We start from the raw sequence: 12,156 nt of genomic DNA on the forward strand, positions 1-12,156 counted from the left end.
GAGAGATTTCGTGAAGGGGTTAATCCTCCTGTGTGCATGCCAACTAGCAAGATGGATGCTCTCTGCTACGCCGGTGTAATTGGATCATACACCTGCCTGTGGTGTGGTCATTGATCTCTCCCCCTGCAGGGCCCAATATTTAGGGAGAAGGCTGTGAGACTGAGCTCCTATTGATTTTGCCCTCACACTGATCATGACTCTTTGGACACATGTGATCAACGTTAATCTGCGGTGCTGCATGATGGACCGGTTAACAAGGCCTCAGCCATTCCTTTCAATGTAAGCTCACTCGGTGCTGATAATCGATGGGATAATATGAGATCTTGAAGGTTGTTGCCACAGGATTGTTATTCTAGTCTTAATCTAGGATGAATTATAACGCAATTTTATTTACTTTTTAATCTGGGGCCGACTTATGGAAAGAAGGTCTTTGCAGCGCCTCACTTTGAGAACCACTAAACCTCAGTTTTATTTCAGAATTCATGACAGTGCCACCTTTTCTAAATGTCACTTTCCATCATGTGCCTGCTGACTGTGTGGTGACTCTGCACTTTCACTATTCACAATAAAGAATAATCGTGCAGGAGAGGACACTCTGCAAAGCATTCATTGACACACTATGTTCATGTACGTCACTCAATTACTACACACAGGAAAAAAAACTGCTTTTCTGTAAGATATCATTCAAGTGCAGTAATTATAACACACTGAATATCAATGTTTTATTTCATGTTTCTGCTGTTCTGTTTTAAAAAACAATATTTTTTTATGATTTGTACTTTTAATGCATTTATAGAACTAAACAAAAGCAGCACTGTAGGGCAGCTGGTGTTTCATCCTCCTGGATGACATTTACTTGGCTTTAATGGCACTCGCACAAAGCAAGTTGACTCGACTGCCTGGGGGGCATTAACAAAGCAAACAATTAAACAGCATCATTATCATCCATAGAGCCGGGAAAACTCATTCCATTTTTAATGCATATAGGTGTGCCTCTGTTTGTGTGTGGCACAACAGTGATAAACAAGTCAAAGGAAATTACATTTGGCTTTCCAATGTGTGAGTGTGTGTGTGTGTGAGTGTGTGTGTGTGTGGCACTGTAGTCCGTTTGTGTGTGTATAATGTGCTTTTGAATGAGTGTGAACATGTGTGCGATGTACTGCAGTATAAAATCAATGATATGTAGTAAAGTGCAATCCTGGTCCACACGGTCATAATATAGGAAGATTTAAATACATGTGCGGTACCCTCGAGAAATCATGTGTTTACAGTCAGATGGTGTGTTTTCAGCGTACATGCTTGTGCATACACTCTGTTTGAGTCATTTTTACTGCACTTTGATTTAATGCATTTCTTTTTAATGCTTGCAAAATGGTAAAAAAAGAAATAAATTGAAATGTTCACACAGTGAGTGCTTCCTGACATGCTGTGTGTGTGTGTGTGTGTGTGTGTGTGTGTGTGTGTGTGTGTGTGTGTGTGTGTGTGTGTGTGTGTGTTTGTTTGACCTCTCCTCCAGCAGAAAATAATATTCTTCAATATCTCTTTAGTACGGGAGTTCCACCAGATACTGCTTGATTTCACTCTTTTCAATGATGTTCTTTGAATGGCTGCAGAAGTTGCCTTAGGCACCCAAAGCAGAAATATTACAACCATGATGAATATCGAAAAAATGCAGTGTGGGGTTTTTAACAAGTGCTTATACACGGCGTGTTAGGATGATGAATTCCCCTGCCTGGGCACCCTCCAGATATACAGTGCAGTGAGATGAAAACGATATACACAGAGAGAGAGAAAGAGAGAGAGAGCGGAGACATGGACACAGAGAGAGAGAGAGAGCAGAGACATGGACACAGAGAGAGAGAGAGAGAGAGCAGAGACATGGACACAGAGCAGAGACATGGACAGAGAGAGAGAGAGCAGAGACATGGACACAGAGAGAGAGAGAGAGAGAGAGAGCAGAGACATGGACACAGAGAGCAGAGACATGGACAGAGAGAGAGAGAGAGCGGAGACATGGACACAGAGAGCAGAGACATGGACAGAGAGAGAGAGAGAGCGGAGACATGGACACAGAGAGAGAGCGGAGACTTGGACACAGAGAGAGGGAGACATGGACAGAGGGAGAGAGACATTGACACAGAGAGAGAGAGAGAGAGAGCGGAGACATGGACACAGAGAGCAGAGACATGGACAGAGAGAGAGAGCGGAGACATGGACACAGAGAGCAGAGACATGGACACAGAGAGCAGAGACATGGACACAGAGAGAGAGAGAGCAGAGACATGGACACAGAGAGAGAGAGAGAGAGAGCGGAGACATGGACACAGAGAGCAGAGACATGGACAGAGAGAGAGAGAGAGCGGAGACATGGACACAGAGAGCAGAGACATGGACACAGAGAGAGAGAGAGCAGAGACATGGACACAGAGAGCAGAGACATGGACACAGAGAGAGAGAGAGCAGAGACATGGACACAGAGAGCAGAGACATGGACACAGAGAGCAGAGACATGGACACAGAGAGCAGAGACATGGACACAGAGAGCAGAGACATGGACACAGAGAGCAGAGACATGGACACAGAGAGAGAGAGAGCAGAGACATGGACACAGAGAGAGAGCGGAGACTTGGACACAGAGAGAGGGAGACATGGACAGAGGGAGAGAGACAATTGACACAGAGAGAGAGAGAGAGAGAGAGCGGAGACATGGACACAGAGAGAGAGAGACATTGACACAGAGAGAGAGAGAGAGCGGAGACATGGACACAGAGAGAGAGAGAGAGAGCGGAGACATGGACACAGAGAGAGAGAGACATTGACACAGAGAGCGGAGACATGGACACAGAGAGAGAGAGACATTGACACAGAGAGAGAGAGAGAGCGGAGACATGGACACAGAGAGAGAGAGAGAGAGAGCGGAGACATGGACACAGAGAGAGGGAGAGAGACATGGACACAGAGAGAGAGAGAGAGAGAGAGAGAGAGAGAGAGAGCGGAGACATTGACACAAGAGAGAGAGAGAGAGCGGAGACATGGACACAGAGAGAGAGAGCGAGGAGAGAGCGACAGAGAGAGAGAGAGAGAGAGAGAGAGAGAGAGAGAGAGAGAGAGAGAGAGAGAGAGACAGAGAGAGAGAGACAGAGAGAGAGAGAGAGAGAGAGAGAGAGACAGAGAGAGAGAGAGAGAGACAGAGAGAGAGAGAGAGACAGAGAGAGAGAGAGAGAGAGACAGAGAGAGAGAGAGACAGAGAGAGGGAAACTACCACGGTGTCTGAACTTGATTGAAGATGCACTTCAGTGGAAGTGGACAAAATCCATTATAACATTATAACATTATAACATTGTAACATTATAACATTATAACATTATAACAGCCACAAACAGCCTCAGAAATAACAATAAAGTCACATCTCTATCACTATCTTTCTTTTTATTTTTTTATTTTAATGTTCTTATACGCAACATAAGATTCAGCAGTAAGATATACGACACAAAGAAGAATTAAAAAAATATATATTTAGTTTTCACTTATGGAAAAGTTGATTTAATAAATCTGTAACACAATGTTGACATATTACAAACACATGTTCATGTGTAGAAATGTAACTATAGATATCAGTATTTCTTTGTTCGCTAGTAAGAATAACGATTACAAATATCTACAATCGAATATCCACATGTTGAAAAAGGATTGTGACGAGTAGAAATGTAAATCTAAATAAACTCAAGAAGAAAACGAAAAATACAATTAAACTAAATTATGGGAAAAAAAGACAAAAACATTGATTCTGTGTAAAATGTATTAATAACAATAGATTTATTGGTCATCTTGGTCCCAATCTTTCAAACGCAAACACACACAGTAGCATCTCACAGGTGTTTGTGAGATTGTAACCCCCCCCCCCCCTCGTTATCCTCACACAACACACTGCAGATGTTCGACTCTTTCTTTCTGCACAGAGGGGTTTTCTATGTGTTCAAACCAACGGAACTTGCAGTCGCCACTTTGAAGTTGTAACACTGTGATATCTGAGAGCAGCAAATGCATCACTGTAATCCGAATGCTCCCTTTGATGGGCTTTGAAATAGTGTTTAACTGAACTCCACGGAGCTCGTGTCTAATATTCATGTCGGAATCCTGCAACGCATTCAAATCACTGTTAAACTGAGAGGGCAAATCACACATGTTCAGCCTCATAAATCACCGCGAGCAGCTCTGGACCGAGTTTGAATACTAAAGTCACTTTTCATTTTCTCGTGCCGCGTGTTCCATTCGGCCGCTTCCACTCGTGATGTGTAATTGAACAATTTGCGTATGGAGCAGTAGCACGGTGTCAGACGTGCGAATCAATTTCCAGACAATAATATCATAACTTGCACGAGAGAGATCTACCAGATCGTGTGTAAAGAGAACACACACCTCGTGCATCTGATACTGTTATGAAATATTACACCGTGAAGAATGGATTTGTAGTTAACAAGCTGTTCGCTTAAACTTGTAGCACCTCGTTTGTGCGAACACCTCTTTTGTCTTGGCTAACGTGTTAGCTTGTTCACACAATACAGACCACATACTGTTTCAGCTCTTATGCAATGCATTTACACAAGTTTGTTCTTAAGTAAAACTCTGAGGTACATTACTTAGTATTTCTACTTTATGAAACTTTATACTTCTACTCCACTTCATCTCTGAGGCAAATATTGTACTTTTTACTCCCCTTTCCGTTGAGTTAAAACCATGTTTCTCCATATTTTATGATTTTAAATGAGGGTGTTGTCTAATAATCTGAAACTGAAGTGTTCCTTTAAGTGTTGAGAAAGTCCTCCTACTTCTTAATCTGAATAAACTCATTAAAAAGCCTATTGGATGCATCATCACAAAGCTGAACACGGGGACGTTTGTCTGAGAAACTCATCACAAGTTGACTTTTTAAGGGATACATTGTTGGTAGATTAAGAATATACATTTAGCACAACCTTAAACATCGACACACTGTACACATCAATGCAGCCGTTATATTAATCCAAAAACATCATATGTATAATGATAAAACACTGACAGGGATGTTCTGCATTCTGAGAGACATATCAGACTCTTTGGCTGCTAAATGCTTCACTATGTTATTTGGTAACTTTGTTAAAAAGCAGACCGACAAAGCGGCACAAAGTTCATCAGGACATTACTAGAGTCTAGGACACAGATGAGAGCAGTGAGAGTGACTCACAACTGTAAAGTTGATGCATTTTAGATCATTTTAAAGCCAAAACAATGAGATAAAACAGGGGGGGGGGGAACCTTTTTCTTATCAAGGGCCATTTTGTTTTTTACAACATCCTTCGAGGGCCACACTAATTATTGAACTCATAACCTCTGCAAAACCTTTTTTGAGACAGAGCCCATTCACTTCACCTTTCTTTTATGCTGTGCAAAAAAAACAGCTTTTGTATCCTGTATCTTTCTGTTTTATCAGAAATCCTTTATTAGTCCCACAACGGGGACATTTATCTCATCATATGAAGTAAAAAGGCAGTACACAATAATTAAATAGAATGAAACATAATATAAGTACCAAGTGGTTGATAGAAAATAAAGTAAGTATTGCACATGGCAGTGATAACTTGCACAGCAGTGGTGGAACAGTGTGTTCTTGGTGGGGGGGTCTACCTCTCTATCTGTCCATGTTTGTATGTTCCGCTCTGCAGAGAGCTGCTTGTTGGGCCAAACTCCACCGAAGAGCGTTAACTTTATCCAAACACACTCGTCCTCTCAGATCGTGCAGTTTGACATGTTTCGTGCTGTAATGACGCTCAAGATTATTTTACATTCTTTTTCATCACCGCACAAACTCGGCACACTGGCCTTTTACTTCCACAAAGAAGTCATCGTTCGTCCATTTCTCCTGTAAAGTGCGACATTCCACATCCAGCTTTCTCTGTTTTACACTCGCCACGCTGCGTTCACTGACGTCAACAGTCTCCTTTAATATTGAAGTTTGACATGACGTGACCACGTGATGACACGGTCCGCTCGTGTTGTGTTCAGGGACCCTGATCTTGGCCAGGAAAAACAGTCAGTCGGCCGTTTAAAATATTGCCGTCTAGTTTGTTTTTCTAGTGGATTTTTTTTGCGTGCGTTTTACGAATTACCTCGAGGGCCGGATCAAATGGTCTCGCGGGCCATATACGGCCTGGAGGCCGGAGGATCCCCACCCCTGAGATAAAGTATAATAAAACATGCAAAACTGAAGGGGAACTACAGAGTCGGGAGATAATTATCTGTGAGTTTGTCACTAAAAGCACATCTTTCACATGTATGTAATGATTTGATCCGTCATTAACCTGAAAATATTGATATTGATTATTTAATCACCACATAACCAGTAATGACATTTACAGCAATTGTTGATTGCACACATTAACAGCTTTATTCTGCACAACCACAGTAACAAGCATTTAAATTAATGTAAAAATATACTGCGTTGACCTTCGAGGCAAACACAATGAAGAAATCTGCAGCCCTAGCGAGCGGCGCTGTTACTTGAGGATACACAGGACAAGGTGAGGCATTGCTGCGAGCTCATACAGCGTAATTAAGACATTCACAAATATGGCAACCCAGTAGGGTGGAAAGCACATTGCTCCGTCCTCTAACTACTGATCTGGCAACTGGCAGCATCATCCTGTAATTAGCTCTGACATGAATGCAAGAACCACGCGGAGATGCTGCATGTGATGAGCAAACAAAGGATGCTACCGCATGACAGATATACAAACATCAGAAGCGACTGTGAGCTCTCACTGTCCTTCTTCTCCACTCTATTCTCTCCACTGTCTTGTTTCGCTGTCAGTCCGTCTCCTGCTGCATTTTCTCTGCCTATTTTTTTGTTTGTTTTCTGTTCATCCATGATGGCCTTCAGTCAGTTCAGCCTCTTGTCTGTCAGTGTCCCTCTGTGCATGTCTGCGGCATCATTCCGGCCTGACCTACATAACCTCTGGTCATCAATTTTGTATATAGCTGATGCACTATGATGCATGGATCTCTATGGCAGAGAGGTCCCTCCAGGGGCTGTAAGCACTGGCATTTCACTAAAACATGCACACGCACACACACTCACACTCACACTCACACTCACATAAGCATAAATCAGAGCCATAGCAGTCATTTGTTGACTTGAGCCCCCCAGCAACAACACACACGAACAGCACTGCAGCCTATTCAGGGGTAGACAAACATAGAGCAAGACTGCAGAGTGTGAGCGGAGATGATAACATCTTGCTACAGAACACTGGATTTAGTGAATAAAGAAATAAATGGAACGAATAATTAAGAGATGAAGGGAGAAATACACAAATCTTAGCTTTAATAGAGGGCGGAAGCAGATGAATGAACACAGTGGAAAAGAATTGGCTAATATAGACACATTGAAACCCATCCAGCTGTAGAGATGTTTGACAACACCATCAGCTTATCAGACTGGAAGTACGCAAACAAAGAGCGTCTATGGCGAGCGTGTCGCGAATGTGTCTGGCTCTTTTTGGAACTGGTGCATTCATGGCTGAAGGTGCACGTGTGACATGCATAGTGTTTGTTGATTTAGGGTTTTGTGCTGTTGTTGTAAATGTCGCATTAGTCAAATCACAGTGCTTAGTTGTTGAGTCAAAGGCAGGGCCTGAGGGCTCCTCCAGCCTGGGGCCTTGAGTTTCCCACGTTTGCCGTTGCAAACTCTGTGGGTTCAGCAACTCTCACAGCAGCCGACACCGCCTACACAAGAATTAGCTCTTAATGTCTCTGTCATCTTCCTAAATACCTGCAGCTGTGCAACAGATGGATTCAGGAGCAGGAGGAGGATAAACTGACCCCACCTGCTTGTAGGTACTGACTGTTCCTGCACGTGTATAATGTATACAGAGCGGCACATTGGATCCTTGATTTCACTCAGAGGTAGGAAGCAGATTGTCCCTCCGTAGCCGGTAACTGCCAATTTAGCCAGCTGAAAGGACAACTGTCGCTGCTAGCTAGGTACTGTAGCTAATTATAGTTACCTCCACGACTGGTGAGCTCGTGTGAAACTAGAATCCTATAATGCCGCTGCAGTGTATGGTACGGCTCTACTCAACTCAACTCCTGTTGGTTTCCCGTTAGCAAAGTTTTGGATAGTACCTGGTACTTTCTTTGGTTCGAGGTTCCGAGCGCCCTGAGCCGATACTAGAAGGTGGATTTAAAACATCGCAGAGCACTGACTGGTCAGAGAGAAGAGCACTAACGATGCATGTGACTAACACAAAGCTGTCTTGGCTCATGACTGGGCTGGGATCTGTATCTACAGAGATATTAGTCCATTCTGAGGAAAAGCCTCCAATTCTTTGATGCACGACGTCGGGTCATGGACGTCAGATGTTAACGATCTCATTCATCTCTATGATTGTAAACTTCCAATAAAGCTTTAATGATTTTTTGGATGCGGTGATTGGCGAGGCCGTTATAATGGGTTTGACTCCATCCCGACATCGATTGAAATCGCTCTTGAATTGCTCCGGCAGTGAGTCTGGTGACATTACCATTCTGCAGTATGGGAGCGCCGAGGAAAGGTATTCTCCTCACTGTGTGCACCTGATGCTACAAACACAGTTTAATATCCCTCAGCTGGTATACATTCATGTCGAGCAATCATCTGAAATAACGTTTGGCAGTAGAGGGCTGTCCGTATCACGCTTTAACATCTGCCAACTGACAGCAAGTGTCAAAGCCGGAGTTTTGGGGTATTACACAGATCTGTCCAGATGTAGATGAGTGGAAATGATTCATCACACCGTGTTTTTTTTAATTGCAGGAATCAGGCACTCAAGCACTTCATGCCGGCATATTTATCTTTGTTTTAATGGCCTTAAATATCTGCAGTTTCTCTCTGCCGTTCCATAAACTACATACAACTCAATACGTTTGTGTATTCAGAGGTAATGTGATCACTTTCTGTTGTCTTCTCAAACTGACAAACACTTGTCATTCGTCTGTATGTATATAAGTACTGTACATATATATGTTTTCCATCTTTGTTCGCCTTACTTCGCCTCATTTTTTCAGCACTGAGGCATTTATATCCTCCCAAGGTCTGAAAGCTGAACGCCAATAGAGTGATTATCCAATTCATTAATGCTGACTCAAGATCAACACACATGGGGCTGTTAATTCATACTTGTATGGAGCTCTCCCTGTACTGACCAAGGTCCTGGACCCAGAGAGACCAGGTCTGCAGAACACTAACTTACAGACGAAGAAGAAGATGCAAGCGGACGTGTGAAACATATCTCTGATAGCTATCTGTAGCATCAATCCTGCAGAGAGCAGCGGGAGAGAAAGTGATGAAAGGGGGAAGTAATGGCAGCGTGCCCGAAAGGAAAGACACAAATTCTATTGGGACCTAAATTTAAACTGGAGCTTTTACTCACTCTCTTTCCGTCTCTTGCTCCCTCTCGCTTTCACACTCATTCATACACTGTATACTTTCAAAACCCGTGCAGAAGAAAAGAAAGGGTGATAGAACTGGACCTCTTTCAAACAGACGGTTGATGGATAACTAATGCTTTTTAGTTAATTAAGAAGGACAATAAGAAGCAAAGAGAGTGAGAGAAAATGTGTCTGTGTGTGTGTGTGTGTGTGTGTGTGTTCAGTCTCAGCCAGCTCACAAATTCAATGCAACTTCCCAGAGCATTAAAGCAGCACATGCATTCCCCTCAGAGTGACTTCCCTCTGACGCACCTGCCTTTTACATACATCTGCATGCAAATGAGAAACAAGACAATCCAACAATTTGCATTTCAAGCTCAATGGGTAGGAAATAAATCTGGAGGAGAAATATCCATACGGGCGGACGATTTAAATCAACATCCCCATTCAGATGTGCTCTGTTTGAACAGCTTTTTTATCACTGAATTCTTCCAAATCACAGCGGTGCTCCATCTTCTCCTATTTCACCACTGCACTCATCACAATCCTCCGTCTGCTTGTAGAGTAGGAAGTGAGGAGACACATTATCTTGCTCCTCACTTTGTGCACAAACCTGTCACCATAATTAGATCTTTATTTTAGCAAAAAGCTTCAAGGTAAGAATCTGCCGGAATCTGCTACGTATTAATGAATCTAAGTGGAGATGGGTGCCTCGCACGCAGTAAACATCCAAACACAAATGAACAGCGCTTTCCTTGTTCTTCTTTGCAACTTTTCCAAACAGAACAGCTCATCAGACGTGATCAAAGGGTCCGCTGTGCTTAGTGGTGGCATCCACTGTGGCTTCATGCTGCAGCAACAAACTTTTTTTATTGGCCTTGGTGCCTGTGAGAGGTGTCTCCTGCTGTCAAATGTGTGGGCTGTGTGCCGCTGTGCGGGGAAGGGCTCCTGCCGACAAACAAATGTTCCTCTTTATGCCGGTAGCATACCACTTTCATTACTCACACATCTCATTCCGCTGACCCGTAATCAAATGTTCATTGAGAGAGATGAAACTACAGCTAGCAGCATGCAAACACACATGCATTTGCACGTGCATTGTGGAAGTTGCAAACATAATCAGAGGCAGGTGCCGTGCACTTTAACTCACCACCCTGAAAAGCATTATCCTACTGGTAGAGCTCGAGCCTCTCCTCAGTCTCATCTTGCATCGTTCAGGTGCAGCCTACATCTGCTTACAGACAAATTAGAGAATGCAGATATGAACTTGCCCTGGTTCCATTAACAAGGTGATTTATGCATCTTTGTGGCACCAAAAGAGAATTAGAGTTTATCCACAGGCCACTGAGCTGTTAACGTGTAATGTGGTTCAGACAGTCGCAGGCAGGCGGGAGAAGAGCAGCCTCAGAACCACATGACCACCCAATTAAGAGCCTATTGTTGACATTCACAGTGGTACTGTACTGCTCTCTCAGAGTGTGTGTTCTACATAACTCTACACACACACACACACACACACACACACACACACTATATCTATGAGCGGAGCAGAAATCGAGCCTTTATTTGCCTAACATTTAGAATTAAAGGCTGAAACTTCAGGCTGATGAGACCTTTGCTCACTGTTGTGGAAGTTTTCCTGCTTTACTCTGGAGAGATGTATATAAAATCAAATACATGGTGATAGAGACAGAGTTGTCTTTGTGCATTTATTTGTGGCCACAAATGGCACCAGTTCCACAGAATACAGCGTAGTCTATGGAAGGGCACAGGTTGGAAGAAGACACATAGGCATTTTATACAATTTGGTTTGGAGACGAGGTGATGAAAAAACACAGGGGGCCGGGCCAAACTGCCCTTTGATGCTTGTAAGGTAATAGTTATGTAAACAGAGTATTGGGTGATACACTCAATATTCTGTCTCAGTATGTTAAACAGTTTGATCAGGATTTGGGTGTGTCTTGTCTTTTGTTAGTTCAGTATCAGTCTAATCTAGTCTTGTATTAACATGACCGGCACTCCTATGTGAGCATCAAATGGCAGTTGGCTTGTTAACATAGGAAACTTATATAATTAAAACAGTAGACATTTAAATTGCTATTACATTCCTCTCTTTTGATCATATTTGATCATCAAGAATCTCAATAAAATGATAGATAGGCAACATAGGACATCAATACATACTGGCACCTTGCAGTCTTTAAGTAAGTACATCATAAATATGTCATGGAAATCTAGCTGGGTTTTATATGTACAGAGCCATGAGGTAGATAAGCATTAGTGAGAGGTAGGAACAGAATTATACTTCGGTGTCTGAACATTCAGAATCTGTGTACAGAAATTTACAATCTTCATGTTGTTTTTGGTCCTTGTCTGGGAGTGAAGTGTACTGTACGAATGCTGTGGAAATACTAGTTTTCTGATAAAGGAACAACACAACAGCACAGAAAATTATAAACAGTAGCTAAGTGTGGTGTGTGTGTGTGTGGTGTGGTGCTGGTGGTAGTTTGGCACACTACTTGTCGTCGTCTGTTTCTTTGTTCTTTTCCTGATGAGTTGTTACGGCTTTGCAGTGGCTTGCATGGACCCAAGTAGCTCTTTCTGCAACCTTTATTGCCGTCTGGGTGACGAGGAGGATGAGGTATGGACCCTGCCAACGACTGGTTTTCCAGCTCTTGCTGCGGAAATCCTTGATCAGCACCGTGTCTCCGG

This window comes from Cottoperca gobio, chromosome 12, assembly GCF_900634415.1.
Source record: "Cottoperca gobio chromosome 12, fCotGob3.1, whole genome shotgun sequence".
Lineage (NCBI taxonomy): Eukaryota > Metazoa > Chordata > Actinopteri > Perciformes > Bovichtidae > Cottoperca > Cottoperca gobio.